The sequence below is a fragment of the Canis lupus genome, chromosome 7, assembly GCF_011100685.1.
Source record: "Canis lupus familiaris isolate Mischka breed German Shepherd chromosome 7, alternate assembly UU_Cfam_GSD_1.0, whole genome shotgun sequence".
Taxonomy (NCBI): domain Eukaryota; kingdom Metazoa; phylum Chordata; class Mammalia; order Carnivora; family Canidae; genus Canis; species Canis lupus.
The window spans coordinates 8,026,922-8,040,834 of record NC_049228.1 but is presented as its reverse complement, the minus strand read 5'-3'; the positions used below and the strand labels follow the sequence as shown (position 1 = coordinate 8,040,834).

The window sequence follows — 13,913 nt, the reverse complement described above, 5'->3', positions numbered from 1 at the left end:
CTCAGTCAGTTAAGGGTCTGCCTTTGGATCAGGTCATGATCTCGGGGTCCTGGGATCGAGCCCCGTGTCCAGCTCCCTGCTCAGCGGAGAACCTGCTCCCTGCCTCCACCCACCTCTTGTGTGCTGTCTTAAAAAAAAAAAAAAAAAAAAAAAAAAAAAAAACACTAAATTACTATAAAAAAAAACTAAAAAAAAAAAACAACTAAATTACTAAAACAAATGTGTTGCATGTTTATGGGATGCCCATTGTACTTGCTACACGCTCAAGGAGTTGAGAGTCTAGTAGTGCAAAGTCCACTTTGTACATATGTTATAGGGGCAGTAACACACCCACGTATGGATTAGTACACAACTATGCACCTTGGGGGGGAATCTAAGCTGAATGAGGCATTTCCTGCGTTTCCAGGTGATGGTCAAGGTTTTGATTCAAACCGCGGAGTCAGCTCGACTTCCCTTCTGGTACCTTATGTTGTCTGGGTCGACCCACCTCCCCAGTCCTGTTTCCTCTTGCCTCTCTCCTACCTGTTCCGGGCCTAATGCTTGTTCCTTGTTAGATGAACAAGCATTGTTTGCTCCCAAACTCCCACAACATTAATACAGTGCTGGGGAAATAGTTATTCATTAAAATCTGAATTGAGTCTTGTCCCGACTTTCTATCGGGGTTCCGGAGTCACCATATCCATTCACCAGAGTCGGCACCTATGACGCACCAGGTGCTGGCTACGTACAGGTGATGGTTCTGTCTTCCTGGGACCGGCAGGCCCACAGGAGGCATGCCAGGAACAAGTGAAGTACCACGTACGCGGTGACCTAGTGTAGGAAAACCGGGACCAGAGCCTGAAGGGACGGATGGGACAGTGTGGCTGGAGCAGATGAACCCTGCATGACACGGGGCGGTGAGTGGGCAGGGGAAGGCAGGCAGGGGGCAGACCATATAAGGCCTTATAGGCTCTCCTGAAGGTACTGGATTTTCTTCTAAGCAAGAGGGCAAGATATGGAAAGATTTTTTGCAGAGGAATTACACCACTGATGCGTTAGAGCTCACTCCAGCTGCTTTGTGGACAATGGGGTCGGGGGAGTAAGAGCTGATATATGGAAAATGGGTGGGACACAAGTCCAGGAGGGAAATGACGGTGGCTTGGATTGTGGCAGTAGTGAGGGAGAGAAGGGGTGGGCTCGGGATACGTTCTGGGGTTCCTATTATGTAGGATACCAGGGGATGTGCCCACAGGGCGGTGAGAGGAGTCTAGGCTGGCTAGACTGTCTCTGGTAGGAGTTTCAGGGTGACAGCGCCCTTGGTGAGGCATGAATACTTGAGAGAAACATGTGCTTGGGGGGTGGCTGGGTGGGTTGGGGGGAATCTCTCTGCCCTAGCTGCCTCTTTTTCCCTATTCTCTTTGGACCTAACTAAGAAGTAGGAAAATATGCCCAATGGCTGCATCTCTTGGGCAATGCACCTCCTTCCCCCATTTAAAAAAATTCCTGTGGGGGCACCTGGGTGGCTCAGTAGTTGAGCATCTGCCTTTGGCTCAGGGCTTGATCCCGGGGTCCTAGGATCGAGTCCTGCATCGGGCTCCCCGTGGGGAGACTGCTTCTCCCTCTGCCTATGTCTCTGCCTCTCTCTCTGTGTCTCTCATGAATAAATAAATAATATAGTCTTAAAAAACAAGTTCCTATAGGATCCATGGGGTCTTCTCAGAACAAAGAGAAATTTTGTGCCTCCACAATTTGGCATCAGGTAAAGAGTAGAGATTTGGAGGTCAACCTGAGTTCAAATTCTACCACTGTTGGTTATTTTATTCGAACGGCCTTAGGCAAGTTACTGACCTCTGAGTCTGTTAGCTCATCTGTAAAATGGGGATAGAGCCATCTATGGTCATGGTGCAGGTTACATGAAATAGTGGACGTAGAGACTTAGCACATTTGTCTCACAGATACTAAACCGTTGTGACAGAGACAATACTCAGGGGTACTAAGCTGATGTGTTTTCACTCCTGGTAATCCCCATCGGGAGGGCTCATGTCACAAAATAGGGTCTGTAGCATAGAGGGAAACCTGTAAGCTCCTATGAATAAGAGGAACATGACACAAGCGAGGGCCCCATGGGAGGGGAACAGGTGTGCTTGACAATTTTGGTCCCAGTGGATCCTGGTGAGGATACGGGGGAGGTGAGTGTAGTTGCCCGAAGCACGCATCTTTGCTTTCACACACTTACGGAGTAGAACACCCATCCAGGAATGGGGGACCGCGGTGACACGGATGGGTGGGCTTCCCACCCGGTGGGAAGCTCTACGCGCGGGAGGTACTTGACCACAACCACACTCAACAAGGTGGGAAGTAATCATGGGGCAGGCCTAGGGGGAGATGGGGTGGCATGACCCTTAGGGACCCCAGAAGTTCCCCAGGGCCTGCGGGGGGCTGCAGCCAGCTTGCTTCAGGTCACGACAGCCGAACCGTAGGGGTGTCCCCAGCTCTGTGGTTAGAGGTCTCAGGTTGTGGGCTTGAAATTGGCCACAGTGGGAGCACTGACACCATGGACGCGGGCAAACGCTACATGAACCAGGGCTTCTCCCCAAGTCATCCCCCTATCTTGGAGAACCAGTCCTTTAACATTTATCATGGCCCTGGTGAAGGGACATAGAGCTGCTAGAGGGCCTGTTCCCTGGGGTCCGGAAGAAGAGACAGCTTTAATCGGGGCTTCTCAGGTGGAAGCAAATGGCTGGGAGCTGGGCCTTTCGCGGAGGGTGTCAGCATGACGCCCCCAGGTGGGACCAGTCACACCTCAGAGGTCACCAGTCATCCTCTGGTGAGATCCCAGATCCCTGGGATCTGAGGTCCCCGATGAGTCTGAGGCCCCCTTCTCCTATCTACAACCAAGTCAGGTAAGCACCTTATCACATAAAATGTCCCGGACGTAGAGCAAGAGGAGGAGAAGCCGTCTCAAGGCTGTGTGCTTTCCCGGGAGAAACTGAGGCAGCGCAACGAGACTCTGCTGAACCCGAGACGCTGTGATGAACAAGTTCACATTTAAAGTTGCCCATTTCCCTTTTGGGTTCGCGAGAAAGACTTTAGAGGAAATAAAGATGCTACATTTCCTTTGCTCACTTCAGGATTGCGTGTAAACCTGCAGCCTGGCTGTACGCGAACTGGTGGCCGATATTATGAAAAACGCATGCGAGTTAATACTACGAATCCCTTAGCATTTAGCACATTCCCGCGTAGATCTGGTTTGTGCTTGTATCCTCAGGTCCGTCTGTGGATTTGCTCGTCCTGGGAGGGTGGCAGCCCAGAGGGACGCAGCAGTTCAGGGCCCGCTAGCCAGAGGAGGACTCGCCAGCCATGCGGTGGCCTGGTCCTTGATTTGGAGGGCACAGTGACAAGGCAGAGACAAATGAACTCCGACTGGCAGGCTGCTTTGGGGAAGATGAGATATTAGAATCCGGGCTATCTTTATCCGGATGCCGCTCTGCAGAGTCTCAGCCCCAAATCTGGCAGCTTCTACTTATCAGAGAGGTTGGCATCTGGGCGTGGATCGAGTGCTTCTTAGCGTGGACACTGCAGCTGGGAGTCTCGACGGACGTATGGGGGTGTCGGGGTGGACAGTCAGAGGAGCCGAATCGACAGGGTCGGTCTGTGCGTGTGTGTCTGTCTCTCTCCCCTTCACAGACCCCCCAGGCCTGCAGATGCTGCTTATCCAGGTAAAGACCCAATCAAGCATCTTCTTCTTTTTTTTTTTTTCTTTAAAGATTTTATTTATTTACCATGAGAGACACAGAGGGAGATGCAGAGACATGGGCAGGGGGGGAAGCAGGCTCCCTGCGGGGATCACGACCTGAGCCAGAGGCAGATGCTGGACCACTGGGCCACCCAGGCGCCCTCCAATCCAGACTCTTCTTTCCAGCTCTGGGGCCAGCAGCTGGGTGTGCGTCGCTCCCCCTGCTGGAGCCCGGCGGAACCCGGGCCTGCTCTCCGGGAGGCACGACCACCTCATTAGCAGATCTGTACTCCCTGTTCCTTCTCTCCCATCTCTCTTAAATAGCTTAAAAACATAGTATTCTTAGCTAAGCCGGCTATAAGAACACATCTTTCCCGCCCACCCCTCCTCCCATACACTCAAGCCTAACAATTTAGCTCTATCTTCAGAGCAATGTGGAAAACTCGGGGCGGGGAGGGGTACGCCCCAGACCCCAAAAACCCTGGGTCATTCCCGCCACCACCACCCCCCAACCGCAGGGAGGTCCCCAGGCCCCCGCCCAGCGCCACGGAGGTCTAACCAGGGGCTCTCAGAGGGGCGCCCACATTCTCCCTGCTTCTTTCCCTCGAAGTCCTCGCCCTGCTCCCCGACTCCTGCTGCTATCTAGGTTCTCTAGAAGGAAAAGAAAACGCATCCTGAGAAGCCTGAAGCCCCAGGATGGCTGTCACTTGTTCCCAAAGTATGCCCACCTCTCCCTCTCTCCGGCCACAGCCTCCACTGGGCTTCAGGGCTCGGGAAGAGCCACTGCTGAGGTACAACTGAGGTCACCCTGTAGCTCAGGAGACGCCGAGGGTGTTGGCATCTGTGACCCTCACTCCTCAACAGGGCAGGACCCTCACGGATGTTCCGCAGAAATGACTCCCGGCCGAGGCAGTGGCCTTGCTCATGGGGACCACCTTTGACTTGTTGGAGACAACACTCCTTCATTCCCCCCAGGGCTACAGCAGACGTGGCTGTGACACGAGGCCCTTAAAAAATGCTTCCAATCGGGGCATCGGGGTGGCTCAGCGGCTGAGCATCTGCCTTCAGCTCAGGGAATGATCCTGGGGCCCTGGGTTCGAGTCCCGCATCGGGCTCCTCATAGGGAGCCTGCTTCTCCCTCTGCCTGTGTCTCTGCCTCTCTCTGTGTGTCTCTCATGAACAAATAAATAAAATCTTTAAAGAAAAGAGTGCTTCCCATCAAGTTGGAAAGACCAAGCGTAGGTGTGTAAATAAACAACTAAAACCACACGCCTGCAGGAGGGGAGCTGGCAAATGAACGTGCTCAAGCCATTCAGAGGTCGGTTGTAGATTGATTGAGGATGCGCGGGTCCCCCACTCCCGGGCCACCCCCCCACTGCGGGTGCTGCAGGCGCCCTGTGTTACTCAGCTGGAATCCCTAGTGCCTAGTACCGAGCCCACATAGGCCAAGAGCCCCGTCCACACTGGTCCAATGATCCAGTGGGGAGGAGGGCCCAGGAGAGAGCATTGGGGCCATCAGGGAATCCGACTTAACTTCGGTATAGGGTGGGAGGACAATTGTTTACTGGCTAGAGAGGGACCCGCAGCAAGAAGACCCATGCCCTGGGAAGGGAAGGCCACGGGGCCTCCTGTCTAAGGGTGTCACGGCGAGGCTCTGTTTAGAGCCCTGCAGTGGGCAGGGCAGAGTGGCCACGGAAGGCCACCATCACCTCTCAGGGCCTGGGTCTGGCTCTTGTTCAGCAGCACGTGGGACACTATCCGGCATCGGTCCCTCCACCCACCCAAAGCCACTCTGTCACATGAGCCAGCTCCTTGCTTCTGTACGACCTATGACAGTCTGAGGTCACGTCTTCCCGAGAAAGTAACTCCACGTGGACCGAACCTGGCCCATCTCCTTGTCTCCCTTAGGCCTCGTGCAGCGCCTCGCCCCGGGCAGGGCTCCGTCCGAGTTTTCGGGGTGGTCTTCCTGCTGTGTCGGGACACAGTTCCACAGCTGGGGAGGACACCGCAGAGGGCAAAGTTCTCCCTAAAGGGCAGGCCATGCAGCCCCGGGGTGGACTCTGCCTCTGAGCACCACCCTTTCTGTGCTTCTGGGGACAGGCCGTGTGATCCGTGGTGACATCCAGCCTGGCTATTTATGAGGTGCTGCTGAGAGATGCTTGGGCTATGAGCCCGGGAGGCAGGTGCCCTTCTCACGCTTCTTCCATGGAAGACCGACCCCTGTCCTTCTCTCCTTCCCAAGCTCCATTTGGTCACAGGAACAGCACTGGCACCAGAAGAACTCTAAGGCAGACGAGGCTTATCTTCAGGGGCCTCCTCATTGCCATCACCATGTCCCAAAGATGCGCGGTCGTCTCATGACCTCACACTGCCCTGGACCCTCTCCCTGGCCCCTCACTCCTGCCCACCCTGCTCCACAAAGCCTCCTTATCAAAAACTTCCTATGGGGAGTCCTAGCTGCTCTGAGGGGCTTATTAAACGAATCACTTGGACTAACAGCTTAAAAGCCACCCCTCCTGATAAACCATCCCAGAGCCTTGGGCACACCATGTTTTAATCCAGGCATTTGGTTCAATTCAACTCAATTCAATTCAATTCACTGTGTGTTTCCCCAGCCCAAGCAGGGCTCCTAAATTGGCTAGGACCAACCCAGAGGAGATAGAAGGAAGGAGAGAATCTTGGAGTAGCATCCCAGTACCCTTGGACCCACAGATAATGGCTCTCAACTCTACCCAGGGGAAGAGCCACTGGGCCTTAGCTATGCTCCCCCATTGGGGCTTCTGGGCAAGCAAGGGCGCATCACTTGGGGCATGGTAAGCTCACCTCAGAGCCTTCCTGAGGTACTGCATGTGGCTCTCTTATTGACCTCAGTGGAATCAGCCCACCCTAAGACTGCTTTGCAGTCTGCTTCCAGGGTTTTCCATTTCTTGGGAGCATGACTCAGAAAAGCTGGTGGGTTCTGGGAGGGAGGTTATCGGATGGGTCATCTTTCATAAGAATGTGCTCTCTGCCTCCGGGCTGGGGCTCACGGAGTCATGGCAACATATAAATGGCTTGGTGAGGGGCTAAAGGCTAACTAACGCTCGGATGTTTTCTTGTCCTGATCCCCAGTTTCCTGGACTCTGACCCATATTGGACTTTGCGTCATCCTTTGGATTGAGAGGGACATTAGAAAGGGCTAAAAAAAAAAAGAAAAGAAAAAGAAAGAAAGAAAGAAAGAAAGAAAGAAAGAAAGAAAGAAAGAAAGAGCGGGCTCAAGTTCTGGTTCCAGTTTCGATTTGGTACCGAGGAGCTGTGCAGCTCCAGGCAGAACACCGTACTTCTCTGGGTTTCCACCTTTGTCCTTAGAGAGAAGAGGAGACTGGAATAGATCAAGGTTCCTTGAAGTTTGATTTTTAGCATATTAGTCCCAGGAGGCTTTCTGTGTGCAAAGTGGATTTGCTGCTCCTATTAGAGATTCATGATCCACATTAGCTTGTTGAAGGCTCTGATGACTCTTAAAGATGCTTGGTTAATGCCCTCTAACCTGGCATCCCCGCCCCCCCAATTTACTGGACGGTGAAACCTTCCTTGTGTCGCACCTGCTAGCACCCAGGGTGTCCAGGGCTGCCCAGAGCCTACTTGGGAAAACAGGGAGACTGGCCTCCTCTGATAACTTTGTGATTCTGCATTTGCTTGAGCAACAGAGGAAGTTTCCAGCAGCCTCAGGTCATAGCCATGCTCTCGCCAGCCGCGGTGTCAGAGGCACACAGCTGGGCCTGTGCGAGCTGTCACAATCCATTCCCCGTTCGAGGGCCGAGGGCCGCAGCTCAAGCCCAGGCCCTGGACCTTAAAGCCTCCCGGAGACTTCTGGGTGGACGAAGCTGCAAGGAACATGGGCTCCATCCCCGGCTCCCCCACGCAGCCCGGCTCCAGGGCCAGGGCTGCGTGGCACTTTCGGTTCACAGAATCACCGAGGAAGGACGTTTTTCAATCGCCTCCTGCAGTTTATTTCAGGCTCAAACACACATTTAGGTCTAAGCCAATCCCTCCGGCTGCAGGGACAGGTCAGAACTCACATGTTGCTTAAGATTTACTGTGTGCCTCTTACAAAACATCCTCCAAGGCTTCATTTGGTGGCGGGAGGGCCAAGACCTAGGAGTCCCTGGAGAGGGCAAGGGTGTGCCACTGATTCCTCTTGTGCTCCTAACCCCGTGGAGCCTCAGCTTTCCTCCTCTGCTGAATGGGAATAATGATCCCTGCTCTGTGTCTCCACCTTCCTGGGGCATCTGGGGCGCAGAATCACCCTGCAACCTCTGTCACACTATGCAGGGGGTCCCCGTTACAGGCACGCGAATTAAATAAACACCAGGCGCTGGGGAGAAAGAAGGGGAAACGAGACACTAACTAGATAGAGGTGAGCGCGCGACAGGAGCCGCCAATCAACCCGGGGTCCCCCCAGCGGCTCTGCTCCCAAGTGCGCTTCACAGCGGGGACACCTCAGCTCACTGTGACTCTAAAGTGTTTAAAAATACCTAATGTTTCATACATCCCGGCCCTGAAATGCAAACCAACTGCTTCACCCGGTGCTGAACCAAGAGCAGAGGGAGCTCGGCCGCCGCCCTGGGCAGCACCGTGAGCCAAGGGTCTCTCCTCGGGCGTCACGCTGGTCCCCGGGGCCACCTCTCCAAGGAGTTTTCAAGGGTAATAGTGACGGTGCGTCTGCCACGCGCCGCCCTTAAGCCGGACTCCGCAGGAGGTGCCGCCTTGGCGCAGGTGCTGGGCGCCCCCCTCCGAGCCGCCCCCCCCCACCCGCCCCGCCCCGCCCCGCCCCGCCCCGCCGAGCCCCGGCCCCTCCCTGGCGGTGGCCGCGGGGACGCGCCTGCGGTTGTAGCGACGCGCGCGGCCGCTCCGTCTCATTCATGTTGCGGCTCATTCACCCGGCGGCCCGGGCAGCTCAGTGCAGCCCCGAGCAGCTCGGTCGGGCCGCGGGCAGCTCGGTGCAGCCCCGGGCAGCTCGGTGGGGCCGCGGGCAGCTCGGTGCAGCCACGGGCAGCTCGGTCGGGCCGCGGGCAGCTCGGTGCAGCCACGGGCAGCTCGGTCGGGCCGCGGGCAGCTCGGTCGGGCCGCGGGCAGCTCGGTGCAGCCACGGGCAGCTCGGTCGGGCCGCGGGCAGCTCGGTGCAGCCACGGGCAGCTCAGTCGGGCCGCAGGCAGCTCGGTGCAGCCCTGGGCAGCTCAGTCGGGCCGCGGGCAGCTCCGTGCGGCCCCGGGCAGCTCGGTCGGGCCGCGGGCAGCTCGATGCAGCCACGGGCAGCTCGGTCGGGCCGCAGGGAGCTCGGTGCAGCCCTGGACAGCTTGGTGGGGCCGCGGGCAGCTCGGTTGGGCCGCGGGCAGCTCGGTGCAGCCCTGGGCAGCTCAGTCGGGCCGTGGGCAGCTGGGTGCAGCCACGGACAGCTCGGACAGCTCGGTCGGGCCGCGGGCAGCTCGGTGCAGCCACGGGCAGCTCGGTCGGGCCGCAGGGAGCTCGGTGCAGCCCTGGGCAGCTCGGTCGGACCGCGGGCAGCTCGGTGCGGCCACGGGGAGCTCGGTGCAGCCCTGGGCAGCTCGGGAGCGCGGGAGAGGGAGCAAAGGTGCCGCTGCCCGCTGCCTGTAGTGCTCCCAGGAAGTGCTCCCAGGCCGTGAGGAGTACGGACACCCCCGGGGCACTCCATCTGCATCACCTCCCCTCCCTGGCACCTCGCTGCTGCCTTTAGAGGAGGTGTTGTGATGCCCATTTCACAGCTGAGTACTGCTGGGTAGAAATGTTACAGAAAATGCCCCAAATCCGAGGGTCAATGGCAGAGCTGGACTGGGAACCCCAGTGTATCAGAGCCTCCACAAAACCTGTTGCCTCTCTCCTGGAAGTGATCACCTGGTTTCACGTACCTCGCCTCATCCTTGGGACACGTTCCTGCAACCCCAGCACCTGACCAAGTCCCCCCTGGAATAGCTGACTCTGAGGCTCTGAGAAGGGCTCTGAGGCCAGGCCATCCTCTGCCTCTCCGGGCTCCAGCTCAAACCTCCTGTCACTCGGACTTCTTTCCCAAAGTTTTGTGCATTCTCAAGAGTGCTCTTAACACACACCTGCCTGCCAGCCACTGCCCCCAACACATGATAGCTATCTGCAGTATCACGGAAAGGTCACTGATGATGTCAGAAGTTCTGGATTCAAATGATGCTGTCGTTAACTGGATACCACCAATATCCAGCTTTGCAACCCTAGGCAAGCCTCTTTGAGTCTCAGTGGTCTTGTCCATAGGGAGGGAGAAATACTATTTGCCCCACCGGCTTGGTGGGCTCGTGCTAAAGGCACGTGTGTTTCCCACATCAGGTATTACTAAGCACTTTGTGTTATGGCCTATTGGATCTCATCTTTGGCCCTGGTTAAGCCTGGGTCACAAGGACTGCCAGGGGCCGGGGTGCTTCTGGCCTCTGCTCTGGGAAAGATCATCTCCTTCCCCAACAGGAACCTGCTTGACTCTTTGACCCCTCGCAGAGATTTTCCTCCTGACCAGTTAATTGATCCGGTCCCAGAGCCAGCAGCTGGCCAGCCAGGCACAACCGCCAGACCCGGGCCAGCCCTGGCAGCCGCCTCCGGGAGCCTCGGGGTTAATGCTTGTGCGTCAAAGTTACGTGGGGAGAAGGGGCCACAGCGCGGGTGGGGGTGGAGAATCCAGACCTTCCGTTAACATCTCACCTGCCCGCCCAGCTGGGGAAGTTTAAAGACAGAAGGGAGATGGACCTGCCCCTGGAGAAGGTGAGGGAGCCGCCTTGTGACCGACACCCTGAGTTCTGCATCCTAACGCAGCCCAGGTGGCCGTGGAGCTGGAGCCTGTCCCTGGACCCTGCCTGAAGGGACTGAGGCTGGTCCGCTCCCTGGGGGTTTGCAGAGCCACAGGCTGTTTACAAACTACCTTTTTGCCCACTGGCTCTCTTAACAGTCACAACAACCCAGACAGGTAGGCAGAAGGGCATGGGTCCTTGACCGATGGGGTCAGAGAGGTTAAGAGATGCAGGATGGGCAAGGAGGCAGGGGTGCAAGCCCGCTGGAGGTCCCCACCTCTGCAGATGGGCAGCCCCTCCCGGGTGGCCCTGAGGATTGCCCCTCAGATGCAGCCTGCAGGCAGGCGGTGCAAGAGGGACATACACGGATATTTTGCTCCCCTTGCGCGGCTCAGAAGTGCAAACGGTTCCCACTCACACCAGCCCTGAAGTGATGGCAGATGGCTCCGCAAGGAGGTGCCACCTGGGCCCCCATTCAGACTTATTTTCCAAAGCAGCTACAACTTACCCTTGATACCACAAGAGTCAGGCAAGACTGGAAATGGGGCTAAAAGGAATAGAATACCCAAGTTGCTTGCAAAAGTGGCTCTTCGAACACATCTCTACGTGCCACCTGCCTCCCCCTAAGCAAGGGAACCTCCCAAAGCCAAGAAAAGAATCAGACTCATCTTACCCGGAGTCAGAAGGAATGGTGCTCCTACTCCAGCTCCTACAGGTCTGGGAGGATTAGCTGCTCCAGTGCTTTAACAATAAACCGAATTAAAGGGGAGGAATGCAGGGGTTTTCTTTCCCAGGACCGTAACCAGGCAGTCTTAAAGGGGAGGAAAAGTAGCTATGGTGGCTTGCATCTCCTGCCTTTCCTCTGCTCTGCTCTTCCCCCCTCCGAGCAGCATTAAGTCTGATCCAGAAAAATGCTTTTGCAAAGGGCCCTTTCGTGCCGTGTGTGTGTGTGTGTGTGTGTGTGTGTGTGTGTGTGTGGTGTGTGTAATTGTGTTTGCATTGATGTGTGTAATGGAAGGAGAGGGGGGAAGAATAAAAAGCAAAAATAAAACCTCAAATTACAAGCTTCCATTGGCCTGAATGGGGTGCTAGCAGAAAATCCGAGAAGCTTTCTAGGACTGCCTGCCTCAGTTTCTCTTTTAACTACTCCGTTGCTGGAGTGTATTGTTTAAAAACACCTTTCTGAGCAATAGGATATCTACATTGGTTGAAATGTGGGGGACGAAGACCCTTGTGTGTCCAGTTGTCGTCTTTTATAGAATGGGAAGAGAAGCAGGGGGGACCCTCTGCTGGGTGGTTCCATCATGTCTCTGATGTATCTCCTCTCCCCTGTTTCTAGAAGCATAGCATCCTGATCCCAAAACCTACCATCCTGACTCTGCTCCCTGGCACTCACCTCTCCATCCTGATCCCAAAACCTACCATCCTGACTCTGTTCCCTGGCACTCACCTCTCCATCCTGCCCTTGACCATCTCAGCCTCCTTTTGACTAATCCTTCAGCATAGCTTCTTTGAACTTCTGTCTTCTGCCCTCTTGCTTTCTCCTTGTCTACTCTTAATCTCAATATCCACTCACAGGGTCTGTTACCATCACGTACCATTTACCATCACGTAAATGTCCCAAATCAACACCCCCCCCACTCAGTGTTGTCGACCCTACCTTAACCTCCAAAAGTCCACTTCCACCCACAAATAATCCTGAATATATAATAGCCTCCCTCAAACCACTCTCCCCATTTCCCCAGAGAGGCTGCAGAGCTACCACTTTCCCAGACACTCAAATTGGAGAGCCAGGCACTTTGTTCGGCTGTGTTGGTTCTTTCGTTGCCTTCCAAATCCAATCAGCTGTTACTCACTTTCAGTTGTTCCTTCGAATTAGCTGTTAAATTGTGCCTTTTCAGTTTTTTTTTTAATCATTTGTGTTTTTTGAATGAATAGCACATTCACGTGGGTCAGAAATCAGAACTATATTAAAAGACATACATTGAGCAGGGGTGCCTGGGTGGCTCAGTTGGTTAAGCGGCTGCCTTCAGCTCAGGTCATGATCCCAGGGTCCTGGAATCAAGCCCCATGCCGAGTCCCACGTTGGGCTCCTTGCTCAGTGCGAAGTCTACTTCTCACTCCCTTTCCCTCTGCCCCTCCCCCTGCTTACTCTCTCTCTTTCTCTCTCTCTCTCTCTCTCTCTCTCTCTCTCTCTCAAATAAATAAATAAAATCTTTGGGGAAAAAAAAAAAGACATACATTGAGGTGTCTCACCCACTGCAATTCCCTGCCCTGCCCTCTATAGGTTGCCATCCTTATTAGTTTCTGGTGTACCCTCCCGTATTTCATGTGGATGCAAGGAAAAGAATAGATCGATATAGATACATAGATACAGCTGTAGATGGATATTTCCTGCCATCCTTTTTTACACAAAAGGCAGTAAGTAAATGCTGCCTCCTTTATATTTTCATCTCTACAATTTTAATTCAGGCCCTCCTCCTCTGGTACTGTTGTGGTAGGCTAGGCTCTAATTGGTCCCTGGGTGAGGTGGTCCCTTGGGATAGCTAAAAGTGGCTCTGGAGAAGTCTTCTAGGTTAGACGCCTAGATGACTGGCTGTCTGGCCTTGGACAAGCAACTTAACCTCTCCGTGCCTCAGTCATCCCATCTGTGAAATAGGATAATTCCTGACCTTATTTCACACACAAGTAGGGTAGAGTGAGACAAAATGCTAGTTGCTTAGAACCGAGGCCAGCATACGATAAGCGGTCAATAATTGTGGCCTTACTGTTTTCTCTCCAATCCAACTTTCATTCTTGCTAGAATTATCTCAAGAGAACATATTGCTGCTAACTGAAAAAAAAAAAAAAAACTTTTACCTACAGGATAAAGTCTAAACATCTTAGCCCATCACTGAAGGCATTCCAGGATCCAGCACAAAACTGTCCTCTCACCTCTGGGTCCCTCTGTTGGGACTCCATTGGAGCTGACACTCCAGGCGCACTGTAGGAGACCCTGATTTCTAACACGCTGCTTCCCCCGCAAAGCTCCTGACCTTCGCTAGTGCTGGTCTACCAGTATAGGATGCCCTTTCCTCATTTTCTGCCTACGGAAATGCTACAGATTTGAAAAAAAAAAAATCCTCATCAATTACTATCTCATCCAGAAAGCCGTCCACGATTTCCCAGCTTCCTCTCTGGCCATTCTTCCTCTGTGCTGTTCCAAAAACTCTTTGTCTACAGCTTTCCCCGGCTCTTTATCTTTTTCTGCCTTGAATTCTAGCCTGGGTTTCCACTGCTTAGATTCCCTGGGTGCAGCATCTCTAACAGCTGTCCTCCTCTTGCTTGAACACTGGCACTGGGGTAGTTTATCACAGCCTCAGAATAGTGCCCACGGGCATCAGTGTGTGTTAGAA

General features: G+C 54.5%; 1 protein-coding gene across 1 annotated transcript in view; it reads right to left on the bottom strand.

Annotated features, from left to right (window-relative positions):
* CAMK1G (calcium/calmodulin dependent protein kinase IG) overlaps window positions 1–11,382 on the bottom strand; it is a 30,248-nt gene extending 18,866 nt beyond the window's left edge. Inside the window, exon 1 of the mRNA XM_038542032.1 lies at window positions 11,192–11,382. The gene's annotated coding sequence lies outside the window, so the exon portion shown is untranslated. The remainder of the gene's footprint in view (window positions 1–11,191) is intronic.
* Window positions 11,383–13,913: the final 2,531 nt, after the last annotated feature.